The sequence below is a fragment of the Euprymna scolopes genome, chromosome 1 (assembly GCF_053919585.1).
Source record: "Euprymna scolopes isolate OS-2025 chromosome 1, ASM5391958v1, whole genome shotgun sequence".
Taxonomy (NCBI): Eukaryota; Metazoa; Mollusca; class Cephalopoda; order Sepiida; family Sepiolidae; genus Euprymna; species Euprymna scolopes.
Window position 1 is genome coordinate 175,615,985 of NC_136482.1, and position 13,103 is coordinate 175,629,087.

Below are 13,103 nucleotides of genomic sequence, written 5' to 3' on the forward strand. Positions count from 1 at the left end.
CTATCATTCTTCTTTGCCTTTTTTGCTGTTTATTTTTTGCCTGTGTCTACCTTGTTAGTTGTTGGGTCGATTGTCTCCGGACGACCAGCCCCTGCAATAAGCCTTCATTTATGCTCATGCGTAGTGTAAACGAAGACTAGGCAGTGAAATGTAAAATAGTCCCAGAGTTCATGAGTTAATACCATGCAAACGGTAAATTTGCGACGGAAACGGTTATCATATTCTTCTAAAGAACACTGAAAGCTACAAAAAAAATATTTTGTTCTGTACGAATGTGAGACGGGCCTTAAAGTAAAATAATATCGATTTTTCTTTATTTTTAAATTTCCTCGTGTCTTTATTGAAAGATGAAAACAGAAAAAGAAATCGAACAAAAAACTTTTAGCCAATAAACACACACGCACAAAAAAATGCCTCCTCTCTCAGGTGGCCAGAAAGTAAGTGCTCATTTTAAGTTAAATTTACAAGGAAAAGTGATCACCCAATTTTTGAAAAAGTAACTACTTCATATCACGAAAACTGTTTTCTTTGCGACGGAAACGGGTTGTAGATTCGTTTTTAGCACACCGAAATCTACAAAACAAATATTTTGTTCTATACGAACGTGCGACGGACCTTAAAGTAAAATTTTACCAAAATATTTAGTGGAGAAAATAATATAATTTATATATATTTTCAAAATATATATAAAAAAATAAATGGGTTTGTATTACTGTACACATACATTCGAAAAAGTTGTCAAAAAACAAATATATAACAAATAAATGTTATCAAAGGCAAGATAAGTTACTTTTCTACCTAACTGGATATATTTTTCGTGTTTTTATTCAATGTAACATGCTTATTCAGCTCAAAAAGCATACAGTGTTTACCGATGTATTGGAAAATTCAAAATGGCACCCGACACTCTCTTTAACACGGTAAGTTCAGGAAAAAATGTTATAAATAATAAACTAGACAAAATACTGTCAGAAATTCTCTCATTATATGTTACCGTGACATAAGTTGACATATATTCGGTGTTTTTTTTAAATAGTATTTTGTCTAGTTTATTATTTATAACACCTTTTCCCAAACTTACCATGTTAAAGAGAGTGTCGGGCGCCATTTTGAATTTTCCAATACATCGGTAAACACTGTATGTTTTTCGAGCTGAATAAAACATGTTAAATTGAATAAAAACAAAAAAAAATGTATCCAGTTTGGTAGAAAAGTAACTTATCTTGCCTTTGATAACATTTATTTGTTATATATTTGTTTTTTGACAACTTTTTCGAATCAATGTGTACACTGTACAGTAATACAAACCCAATAAAACGCTCGATTAAAAAAAAAAAATGTATGAGATACACGAAGAAAGTGAAAGGAAACGTTTTGCGCATTTCATGGAACAGGTATTTAAAAAAAAAAAAAACCTTTATGCGTGAAGTGAAGTACCAAAACGTTTTTTTGTTGTTTTTTTTTACTTTTGCTTCTTGAAATGTTAAATTTAGATTTTAAATGACATTAAAATATTTAAATATGTGAATCTGAATCTCTTATAAATCTTTATAATTGAACGCCTTTAAAAAAAAGCGCGATAAAATTATTTTTTGTTTGTTTTTATTAAAAAAGTAAAGTTTCGAAAAGATTTGTTCGTTTTGTTTCAATTTGTCGCATTGTTTTTTCGTTAATTTGTTACGCTTTTTTCCTTTTCTTTTATTCTCCCGTAATCGGAAGTTGAAATCGGTCATAATCTAAATATCTCTTTAAAGAAAACTTCTTTTCCCGACGCATTTTCATCTCCATTCTAGGTATGTTCTTCTGCTTTTATAACCAATAAATAAAAAAAAACAACAAAGAATAAAGTAAGAAACCAGTATTATTATTATTATTATTATTATTATTATTATTATTATTATTATTATTTTACGAAGTTAATTTAGGATTCTTTTTCCGCTAAAACAAAAATAATTAAAGTTACAGCTGGTTCTTTTTATTAAAACAAAAATAAAAAATAATCCAGAAATAATTTGCAACCTAGTTCTATTTTATTCATTAGTAAATGTACTAATCCGACGTTGCTCGGATAGACAAGTGTGGCCTTCTTAAAACTAACTCTACGAAGGTAATTATAGAGAGCTTAATTTAAAACAAATAGGGCAAAAAGTATCACTTATTTTAATAAATAGGTTATTCAACTAATGGGGTTAGAAATCGTGGTTGTAAAACAAAAAAGTGATCGAAAAGCAAATATATAACAAATAATTTAAGAAATCTTATTAAAAGCAATACGAGTTACTCTTCTACCTAAGTTGATAATTTTTTGTGTTTTAACTTAGTTTAAAGCGTTTATTCAATTCGAAAAAAACAAGTAGTCTCGAGTATTTTGTTAGCGTAAACATCTTTGTAGACTCGATAAACGCTTAAAAATAGGAAAAAGGAGGAACAACATACTTTGGTAATATATATATATATATATATATATATATATATATATATATATATATATATATATATATATCCAAAATCGTTCTCCTAGCACGACAAAATGCCATTACCCGATCGTGAACGGGAGTGATTGTATAAAAATTACAAAAACTAAATAATGCAAATTTAAGAAATTCACACACACTAGATCCTGCTAATGGTTTAGAGATTTTTTTTTTTTTTTTTTTTTTGCTTTTTATTCTGTAATGATTTTATTTTAATTTTATTACAAATGAGTAGAAACAAGTTGAAGATAAAGTTTATAGCAATTTGGTGAACCGAAAAAGCAGTTGGCTCGAAGTTATACTAAAAAAAAAAAAGAGAAAAAAAGGTGTCTTTGGGTTGTTCTATATAAAGAAAAAGTAATATAGTTTTGTGGTGCTTATGCATCTATGTTACCGCGCTATTTTTTAAAGAGTATTTTTTAATTAAATTCAATTTTTACGATCATTAAACTGTTTGGTGAAAGTACAGAATAGTTACAAGACATCTTGCCCTTCCCATATTAACAACGGATTTCTAAATAATAACGGTGCTATTTTAGCGCGGTAACAAATTCATAAGTTTAATTTTTTCTAACACTGAGAACAGGTGTTCCTGCATTTATCGCCCCGCCATTTCTACGAAGTTACTCGGATGTGCTCGGCAGATGACGGGAATAACCGGAAACGGCCGAGCGTTAAGAAAAAAAAAATCACAAATTGCTACAATTCCCTTTCCCCATGTTAAGAATGGCGACGATCACTGAAATTCATTACGTAATACATTAGAAAAAAATGTCTTAATATCCAGAAAACTACTTGTCGACCGTTTCTGGGTTCTTCCCGTCATCTACCGAGCATACCCGAGTAACTTCGTAGAAATCGCGGGTACATAAATGCAGAAATACCCGAAAACAAATTCAAAACAGTGAAACAATAACATTTATTATTTCATGCAAAAAATAATTGAGTATAATCTGATCATAGATTGCTGCAGACTTCAGGTCGCCTGTTTTTCTCCTGATGTGGCATTTGATGACGAATGTGGTGTGGACTAACGTTAGCTTTCCAATAACTGCTCCCTGACGGCACATGCGCAGAAGGTTTTCATTGATCTATTTAGCCATGAAAAAATATAAGTAAAATAAAAACAAGCACAAAATAAAAGTATGAATGAAATTTACTCAAAGAAAAAAAAAAGTCAAAACGGAAAACACGCTCGATTAAAAATACAAAACAAAAGTGAACGAAATGTAGTTGTGAAATGAAATAAAATAAGTGCACGAAAAAAGTGAAAGAAATTTAGTTTAAGTCCGATATCAGTTAGCTGTTGAACCTTCTGCGCATGTGCCGTCACGTCAGGGAGCAGTAGGGTCTGCCAAACAATTGTGAAAAATGGACTGCATGATTCCGTGACGTCAGATTTGTGTTAACTATTCGAACTATGGTAAAGCAGAAGCAACTTAATGATTATTTAAAACCTTTGTTTATCTTCTTCAAACTGCAATTAATAATTAATCTTTGTTATAATTTTGTTAGGTTTTAAGATTTACACAGTTCCTATTTTTTGGCCTTTTGGTCAAGATCAAGGTGTAGTATCTGTTCTTCAGATGCTTGCTGCGCTTCCATTTCTTGTTCTCTTTCGGTGGAGGATCAGTCCTTCACGACTGAGACAATTTTTTATTTTTGTACCTTTTCTCCACGTTAAAAAACGACCCTGGTGTCTAACTCTGTCCCGTGGGGAGGCATAGGTACAATAATATTAAAAAAAAAAAATTTAAACACAATTAAAAGTCTATGTTGTAACGGAACATTTCGAAATAATGGAATTTGGGTTTGTATTACTGTACACATAGATTCGAAAAAGTTGTCAAAAAACAAATATATAACAAATAAATGTTATCAAAGGCAAGATAAATTACTTTTCTACCAAACTGGATATAATTTTCGTGTTTTTATTCAATTTAACATGTTTATTCAGCTCGAAAAGCATACAGTGTTTACCGATATATTGGAAAATTCAAAATGGCGGCCGACTCTCTCTTTAACACGGTAAGTTCGGAAAAAGGTGTAATAAATAATAAACTAAACAAAATACTGTTAGAAATTCGCTCAATATATGTTACCGTGACATAACTTGACATATATTCGGTGGTTTTTTAATAGTATTTTGTCTAGTTTATTATTTATAACACCTTTTCCCGAACTTACCGTGTTAAAGAGAGAGTCGGCCGCCATTTTGAATTTTCCGATACATCGGTAAACACTGTATGCTTTTCGAGCTGAATAAACATGTTAAATTGAATAAAAACACGAAAATTATATCCAGTTTGGTAGAAAAGTAATTTATCTTGCCTTTGATAACATTTATTTGTTATATATTTGTTTTTTGACAACTTTTTCGAATCTATGTGTACAGTAATACAAACCCGCAACTTCAAGGTAAATTTTTATTCAATATATGTATTCAAATTTTTTAAAAATAAATATTTTTTACTTATTTGAACTCTTATGTTTCATAATAAATAGAAATTTTGATAGATTTAAATATATTTTGTTCGAATTTCGAAAAAATAAATGGGGGGGGGCACGCACTAAAAAAATATTTCCTCTCGTATATTTTACGAAAACTGCCTTTTATATGTAATTTCATTCTAAAATGGATAAGTGTCGAAAATTTCACAAAAATCTGACCATTAGTTGATTTTTGCTAGATTTATTAAATACGGGTATGTTTTCATGTTTGGAATGTCTACTACATGGGAACGTTATTTTAAAGCACCAATTATGTAAGCACAATTTTCGTCCCACAATTTCATTATTTTCGTTCGATGAAAAATATTTAAAAACATTATTACTGGTTTATTTTGCCCTTTTTCTTTTAAATGGTACAAAAGTTATATTGATAATATTAATTCATAATAAAGTTACATCATGTTACATATAGGGTGAGGTAATTCTGTGGTGAATTTTGGCAGTCCCTAGGGAGCAGTTATTAGAAAGCAAACGTTTGCACAGGGTCCACATTCGTCATCAAGTACCAAATCTTTTCATTATTATTATTATTATTGAAAAGAATTTGTGAAAAAAATTATTAAAAAAAAAAAAAATAATAATAATTTAGAAAAATATGTTTGAAGAATTGGAAGACATTATAATTGGGGAAGAAGAATTAGTACTTTTGTATGCGAAATCTGTACTTCAACAAGTTGTTAACTTAATAACATCAGCAGAAGCAGTGTTGTCACGTGACATTTTTAAAACTTAGATCACGGGGAAAAATCTCCAAGCGCTTGATTTTTAACTTTCCGTCAATGTTGCCAGCTGAAATTATCAAAAACCGCTAATTCGAGATCCCCCCCCCTCCCAACTATATTTGGTATTATTTTAGAAAAAGCGTGAACTCGAACTTGTAGAAAAAAATATATTGTTTTTGGAGATTTCAGTGTGCTAAAAAAAGAATCTGAAAACCGTCTCCGTCGTAAATGAATAGTTTTGGAGATATTAATAGTTTTCCAAAGGATTAGTTTCTTTGTAAAATCAGCTATAATGGTGTAAGTTGGTTGATTGCGCGTGCGCACAGACGCCATTTCATTGACTTCATTTACAATACGCATAAACGATAGTCACGTGACATTTCACAAGGCGCGTGAATACATGGCGGACATTTTAAATCACAAGAAACATTCTCATAAAATAAAAAAAAAATAGTTTTCACCTCATTTAATAGTAAAAATAATGCTGTCAGTAAGTTTTCACAACCGGTTTACAAAAAAACATATTTTTACATTTTCGTTCTTTTTTTTTTGAGGGGGTATTCAATTATAGAACTTGTATAGCTTAACAGGTACTTTTGCAGTTCAATTACCCGTTTTTCCGTAAGTAACGTGCTGACATTCATCGAGCAGAGTACTGATCTACTCGAATGTTGGCATGTTACTTACGAAAAAACGGGTAATTATGTTTTTGTAAACCGTTCATGAAAACTTAATATTTTAGATCAAAGCATTAAAAACTAAGTAATACACAAAAAAGTGAACCACATTTAAAAACTTTCTTATTTAAAAAAAAAATGTCTGCTAAAAATTCCTCCGCAATGTGATAAGTCACTTTACTCTCGTGCGCACGCGAACACAAGAACCGAAATTCTGTAAACAAATACCATGATGCGTTGTAATATTTACTTTTTACTTACGGAAAGTAATAAAATAATACTTTTTAAAATAACTATGAGTTCTTTTCGGTCCGTGGGCATGCGTAATCAGACGATTTACACCATTATAGCTGATTATTCAAAGAAAATAATCCCTTAGAAAAATATTAATATCTCCAAAACTATTAATTTGCGACGGATACGGTTTTCAGGTTCTTTTTCAGCACACCGAAATCTACAAGAAAAATATTTTGTTTTCTACTAATTCGAGTTCATGCTTTTTCTAAAATTTTACCTTATATTTTAACTTTCTACCCTACATAAAGATATTACGAATATAAAGAAATATATTGTATATTTTTGCTTTTATACTAAAGCGGTTCTCTCCCAAAATGGTTGCTAAATTTTTCAGCTAGTTTTATCTTTTTTTTTTTTTTGCGAATTTAAGTAAAAATACCACCGGGAAAAAAATGGCATACGTAAATAAATAGTAAAAATGGCACTTTGACAACTGAAGCTAGGGCAGTATCAAAAGCACAGGTTAAGGTCCCATTCCTGTAGTTTAAAATAAGGATAAGCCTCCCCCACCAAAAAAAAAATTAAAGAAATATTTTTTATAGGCATTTATACTGATAGGGGTGGGAGCTAGGTTTTCATTTTTAAATACTGCTAATCACTGTCAACAATGCTTTCTGCTAGTTTGAGCGATTCTTTTAGTGAGCCAATGTGAAAAGTCTTTGTGGAGGTAGAGATAAGGAATATAACACTTAATTGCTTGTATATCCATTCTCTTTCTTTCATCATAATTTATAACCCTAGCCAAGCCAGGAGTTAACACACAAAGAACTGATATTTATTATGCTTGTTTGTCCTTTTTTACTTGCTCTTTGCTCAGAAAACTTATAATTTTACTAGCTGCTAAGAAGCCCCTCATCAATATTGAACCCAAAACTATTTAGTTCGATTTGGGGGAATTTTTCTGAATATATAATAACAAGGTCATTATTTAAGCATGTTCCATACTATTTTGCATAAGTACCCAGGGTTTTAATAATAACTTATTTTCTTCCACACAAAGAAGTTATAATTGGAATTGGGGCAAAACAAACAATCAAAAATGAAACAAAAGCACCGATAATTTCATAAATATTGGCAGGCCAGAAAAATGCCCAATTCAAAGTTAGCAGCAAACGGTGTTTCATCAGATTCTGTCCCTGATACTAAACTTCATCAGTAATATAACTTCAGGCGAGAGTTTCAATTTCCCAAGTTTATTTATTAAATTGTTATGTGAAAGTACAGAATAGTTAACAAAGAACCCCCCCCCCATCAGGTTCTACAGATTATTTACCATGTTGCCATAACATTTATTGGGTGAATTTGTACCAAAAATTTGTTTTGTTATTATCGAGACTCCAGTTGTGTCAGCCTATTTTTCTTGTTCTCACGTAATGCTTGACAATTGTAATTTGTAAATCAAGTTTGCCAATTTGCTGTAGTATAACATATTTTTTTAAGTAAAAATCTTTTTGGTGCAAGAAAATTAAAAGCAGTGACTGCCAGCGACTAAATCATTGAATTAAGTTTCTATTTACTTTATAAAATAAATTGAATTTAAGTAAATATGGCAGCAGAAAAATTTTATTTAGACTTTTTTTCAGATTATTATACATAAATATTTATTATAAAATAATATTAAATAAAAGGTCATAATGTTTCTGTAGTGATATGCAAATTAAGTATAATAAACTGACCCCAACTAGAACAGGTGATTGTTGAATGCTTACTTAGCGTTATACACGACATGTCAATGGCGCCAACAATAGGATGTTCTCTTGTCTTTGAAGACCCGAAATACATAGATACTTGGATTTGTTGTTTCGCTGCTAATGCGAGAAGCAAAAAGTTGAAAGACACCAAAAAATAAAAAAGAGTTAGTCTGTAGCAGAAACAAATAGAACTCTTTTCTTGTGCGTCAGTGCCTCCCTTGACTGTGCGATATGGCACATACTGACCAATCAGAGGCATAGCGCAGGGATCTTCCTTACCCCCTTAAGGAACTATAACTGCTTCCGTCCTGGACAAGAAAAACTCTTCCCTTTTTTCCAGCGAGACGTCAAAGAGAGAGGACCTGTTTCCTCACACTCTCTCTCTGCCTACACCGGTATCTACAATTCCCACTTGGGATTAATTACCGGGCAAAGGTAGACGAGTTCTATCCTAGCTATATCTAAATGGCATCATGCCCTTGCTTCAATAAACCTTTTCCTTGCAAGTTTTATGAAGTCATTTGTTTGTTTATTCAGTAGGTTGTGTTGAAATATTTATTTTATTAGGGAATTGCCCAAAAAGCATTAACTCAACTCTCTAAAATGGTGACCCGACGTGTACACAAGTTTACTGAATGGCGAGCCGGACTTCTACCTCGACTAAGCAAGGAAAGGGGCAGCGAGCAGAAATTCCTGAAATACTTTCCACAAGAAAAGTAATACTACGGACAGACTTCTCACCTCTGAGAAGGATATATATAAAAAAAAAACAATTGTCACGAAAACATTTTTTTTTCTTCGTCATCGTATAAAAAAAAACGAAAAAAGAAGACATTATTTCCTGCACCAGACTCTTTTGACTCACGTGGTGGATATACTAGGAAAAAGAAGGCGAGAGACACGGATAGCAGTTCGTCGTAAATGACTTAAAAACCAAAGTAACTAAAAGTTTTTTTCACCCTCTTCCTGGGGAAAACGAAGCCAGAACGCACACACACATGTGAACAGGAGACAAGTAATTCCTGAGACAGTTAATTCTGCGAAACAAAAGAGAGAACTTTTAAAATAAAAAAAACTTGCTTTCACGTATCGGCCAAAACGTAAATACTTGTTTAAAGAATTCATTTACCTCCAGGTTATAGGTTACACACACAGGCACACACACACACACACACACACACACACAAAAAAAAAAAACACCCATACACATATTGTCCATTTTTTTTTTTTACCTCTGCTCTTTTGAACCATTTTTCTAGTTTATTTTCTGGTAAAAAATTTTTTTCTTCTCTTTTTTTTTTTTTTTAGCCTGTTAAATATTTTTCTTATTTTTGCCTCTGTCTAAATATTTTCTCTTTTTCTCACGTGGTCCTCCGATAATGTCCTTCGAGTATCCGGATGGTTTATTTATGTTTTTGTCTATTTTCCTCTTAAAATGACAACATTGCCCGCCTTTGCCAGTGACGTTCACGTTTGGTTTGCCCAACTCAAATCATATTTTGCTGCGAACAACGTTTCTGAGCAAACACAATTACATATTTTATTTAGTGCTTTCTCCACGTCTTTGACTCCTGTTGTCAAGGACTTAATAACTGACACCCCTCTTAACGCTACATATGACAGCATAAAGCGTGAGGTTCTGCTCCGGACGTCTGTGTCAGCAGAAAAACGTTTCCAGATGAGTATTTAGGAGACCGCAGGCCAACTCCACAGAATGAGGGAGCTGGCAGAAGTTGTTCCCCCTTACAGTACCCTAATTAAGCAGCTTTTCTTTTCAAGGCTGCCGTCGCAAGTAAAGGCAATACTAGCGCCTATGATAGAGAAGCATTTCGTTGACATAGTAGCAGCGTCGGCGGATAATGTAATGGATTTTGTGAGAGGGCCTACTACCGCGGCGATCCCTCAGCAACAGGCTGAAGTATCCACGGGTTCTGCGGCGGATAGAAAGGTAACACAAGAAGCAACATCGGTGGCTATACTTACAGCCATCAAACGCCTCACCAGAAAGGTGAGTAAGCTGAACATGAGCAGGCCACATTCGCCCCGACGCCACTATAAGAGCCATTCGCCATCTCCACATCACCGCCGTCACTCTAGCAAGCCAGGACTATGCTTTTATCATAGTCGTTTTGGCAAGGACGCACGGCGCTGTAAAATGCCCTGTTCGTATTTGAACCAGGGAAACGATTGTCTGGAGAACTGAGCATGGCACATTCTCCACAGACCATCCACAACCGTGCCTATTTTATCATTAACTCCTTATCCCAAGCGCATTGCTTGGTTGATACAGGAGCAGCTTGCAGCATTTGGCCCCTGAAACTTCTCACAGAGAAGCCGCCAGTTTCACCCATCACACTGCAAGCGGTAAATCACTCCCCTATCCCCACGTACGGTCAAATTTCACGTTCTCTGCACTTGAAATTATGGAGAGACTTTACATGGGTTTTTACCGTAGCAGATTTACCTTACCTCATCCTAGGTGTGGACTTCCTGCATAATTTTAATTTAATGGTAGACATTCGCAGACGCTGGCGATAGACGCTAATACTGAACTTTCTGTCGCTGGCATAATGCGAAATGTCCCATCTATCAGACCGGTATTTTTCATTGCCGCTTCAAATGATCCTTACCACGAGTTGCTACACTCCTACCCGGAGTTAATAACCTTAAATTTTGTGGTGAGCAAGCCCACGCACACCACAAAACACCACATCGAGACCACAGGTGCTCCTGTGTTCTCATGCTCTCGTTGCTTCCCTGCTGATAAACTTAAAGCAGCGAAGGCTGAATTCAATCATATGCTACAGTTGGGAATAATACGCCCCTCGTCCAGTCGATGGGCTTCCCCTTTGCATATGGTCCCAAAACGTGACGGAGATTGGCGTCTGACTGGGGACTATAGACGACAATGCCATGACGGTACCTGATCATTACCCAATCCCACATATACAGGATTTTGCTTCCTCGTTGCATGGTTGTAAGACCTTTTCTAAACTAGATTTGGTCAAGGCTTACCATCAAATCCCAGTAAATCCGGCCGACATACCAAAGACGGCAGTAACAACTCCATTCAGAGCGTTTTAATATTTAACTATGCCTTTCGGTTTACATAATGCCGCTAGTACTTTTCAGCGCTTCATGGACGAAGTAGTGTGTGATTTGGACTTCGTCTATAACTATATAGACGACATTCTTGTGGCAAGTGCATCACCTGATGAACACGTCACTCACCTCCGCCTACTGTTCGAACTGTTTCAGCAATATCAGGTGAGGATTAACCCTGGTAAATTCATTTTCGGTGCTTCGTCACTAGTTTTCCTGGGCCACATTATCAGCCCAGATGGTATATCTCCGTTACCGGAAAAGGTGAAGGCTTTGCAAGACCTTCAACCACCTACTTCACTTCACCAACTAAGGCACTTCCTCGGTCTGTTGAACTACTACAGATGCTTTATCTCACACTGTGCGGATCTTCTAGCTCCTCTTTCTGACCTGTTATGTAACAGGAAGAAGAAAAATAAGCGAATCTCACTTAATGAGGTCCAGCTTAAAGCTTTCAATGAAGTGAAACAAAACTAGCGACAACATCTTTACTTGCACATCTTGTACCGGATGCCCAGTTTTCACTGGTTGTTGACGCATCAGGCACAGCTGTAGGTGCAGTGTTGCAACAGCAGCACCAACAACAGTTACAACCTCTTGCATACTTTTCGCGACAACTGAAACCGGCAGAACAATGTTACAGCACAATTGGCCGTTAACTGCTGGCAATGTACCTCGCAGTGAAACACTTCCAACATTCACTCGAGGGTCGTCAATTTGTGATCTACACTGATCACCGTCCGCTTACATACGCACTTCATTCCAAGCCGGACAAATATTCTCGCCGCGAAACACGCCACTTGGATTTTGTTTCGCAATTTACCAGCGATATCCGACATATCTCGGGTGAGCAGAACATAGCGGCAGACGCCTTGTCTCGCCTTCCCATTAATTTTCTGTCCTCACCATCGGATATCGATTTACAACAGATGGCCTTAGACCAGCCTAGTCTGGACACGTTGGATCCATTGTCACCTGAATTTGCGACTTGCAAATTTGCATACCTGCCCATACCTACCTCAGACACGCAGATCATCTGTGACACCTCAACGGATTCACCTCGACCATTTGTTCCAAAGACTCATCGTAGAGTTATTTTTGACACTTTACACAACCTGGCACACCCCGGATGCAAAGCCACAGTGAAGCTGATTACAGCTAGATTTTTCTGGCCAAATATGAGGCACGATATCACTGCCTGGACTCGTTCCTGTGTATTTTGCCAAAAGTCAAAGGTATACGAGCATATCCATGCACCCCTTGGAACATTCAGCACCCCAGACGCTCGGTTTAGCCACGTTCACATAGACTTGATTGGACCTTGGCCGGTCAGTCAGGGATTTACGTATCTCCTGACCTGTATAGACCATTTCACACGGTGGCCAGAAGCCATTCCCCTCATAGACATTTCGGCTGAGTCTCTAGCGCGAGCCCTTATATCAGGCTGGATATTGCGTTACGGAGTTCCCACCACCATCACCACTGATCGTGGCGTACAATTCAAATCCCACCTATTCCGAGAACTGTCCAGGATCCTAGGGATCACACTCATTCGGATAACGAGCTATCACCCAGCTTCTAACGGGATGATAGAACGCTTCCATCGCCAATTGAAAGCAGCATTACGCG

At 35.3% G+C, this 13,103-nt stretch overlaps 1 protein-coding gene across 5 annotated transcripts in view; it reads left to right on the plus strand.

Annotated features, from left to right (window-relative positions):
* The first annotated feature begins 1,660 nt into the window (after nucleotides 1-1,660).
* Nucleotides 1,661-13,103, plus strand: part of LOC145277656 (glutathione synthetase-like) — a 113,823-nt gene continuing 102,380 nt past the window's right edge. The window contains exon 1 of one of the 5 annotated variants that reach the window (XM_080129303.1): nucleotides 1,661-1,793. The gene's annotated coding sequence lies outside the window, so the exon portion shown is untranslated. Of the gene's footprint in view, nucleotides 1,794-3,754; nucleotides 3,898-4,856; nucleotides 4,893-13,103 lie in introns of those variants that run through there. The other 4 variants (XM_080129282.1, XM_080129314.1, XM_080129293.1 and 1 more) reach the window with 4 other exon arrangements.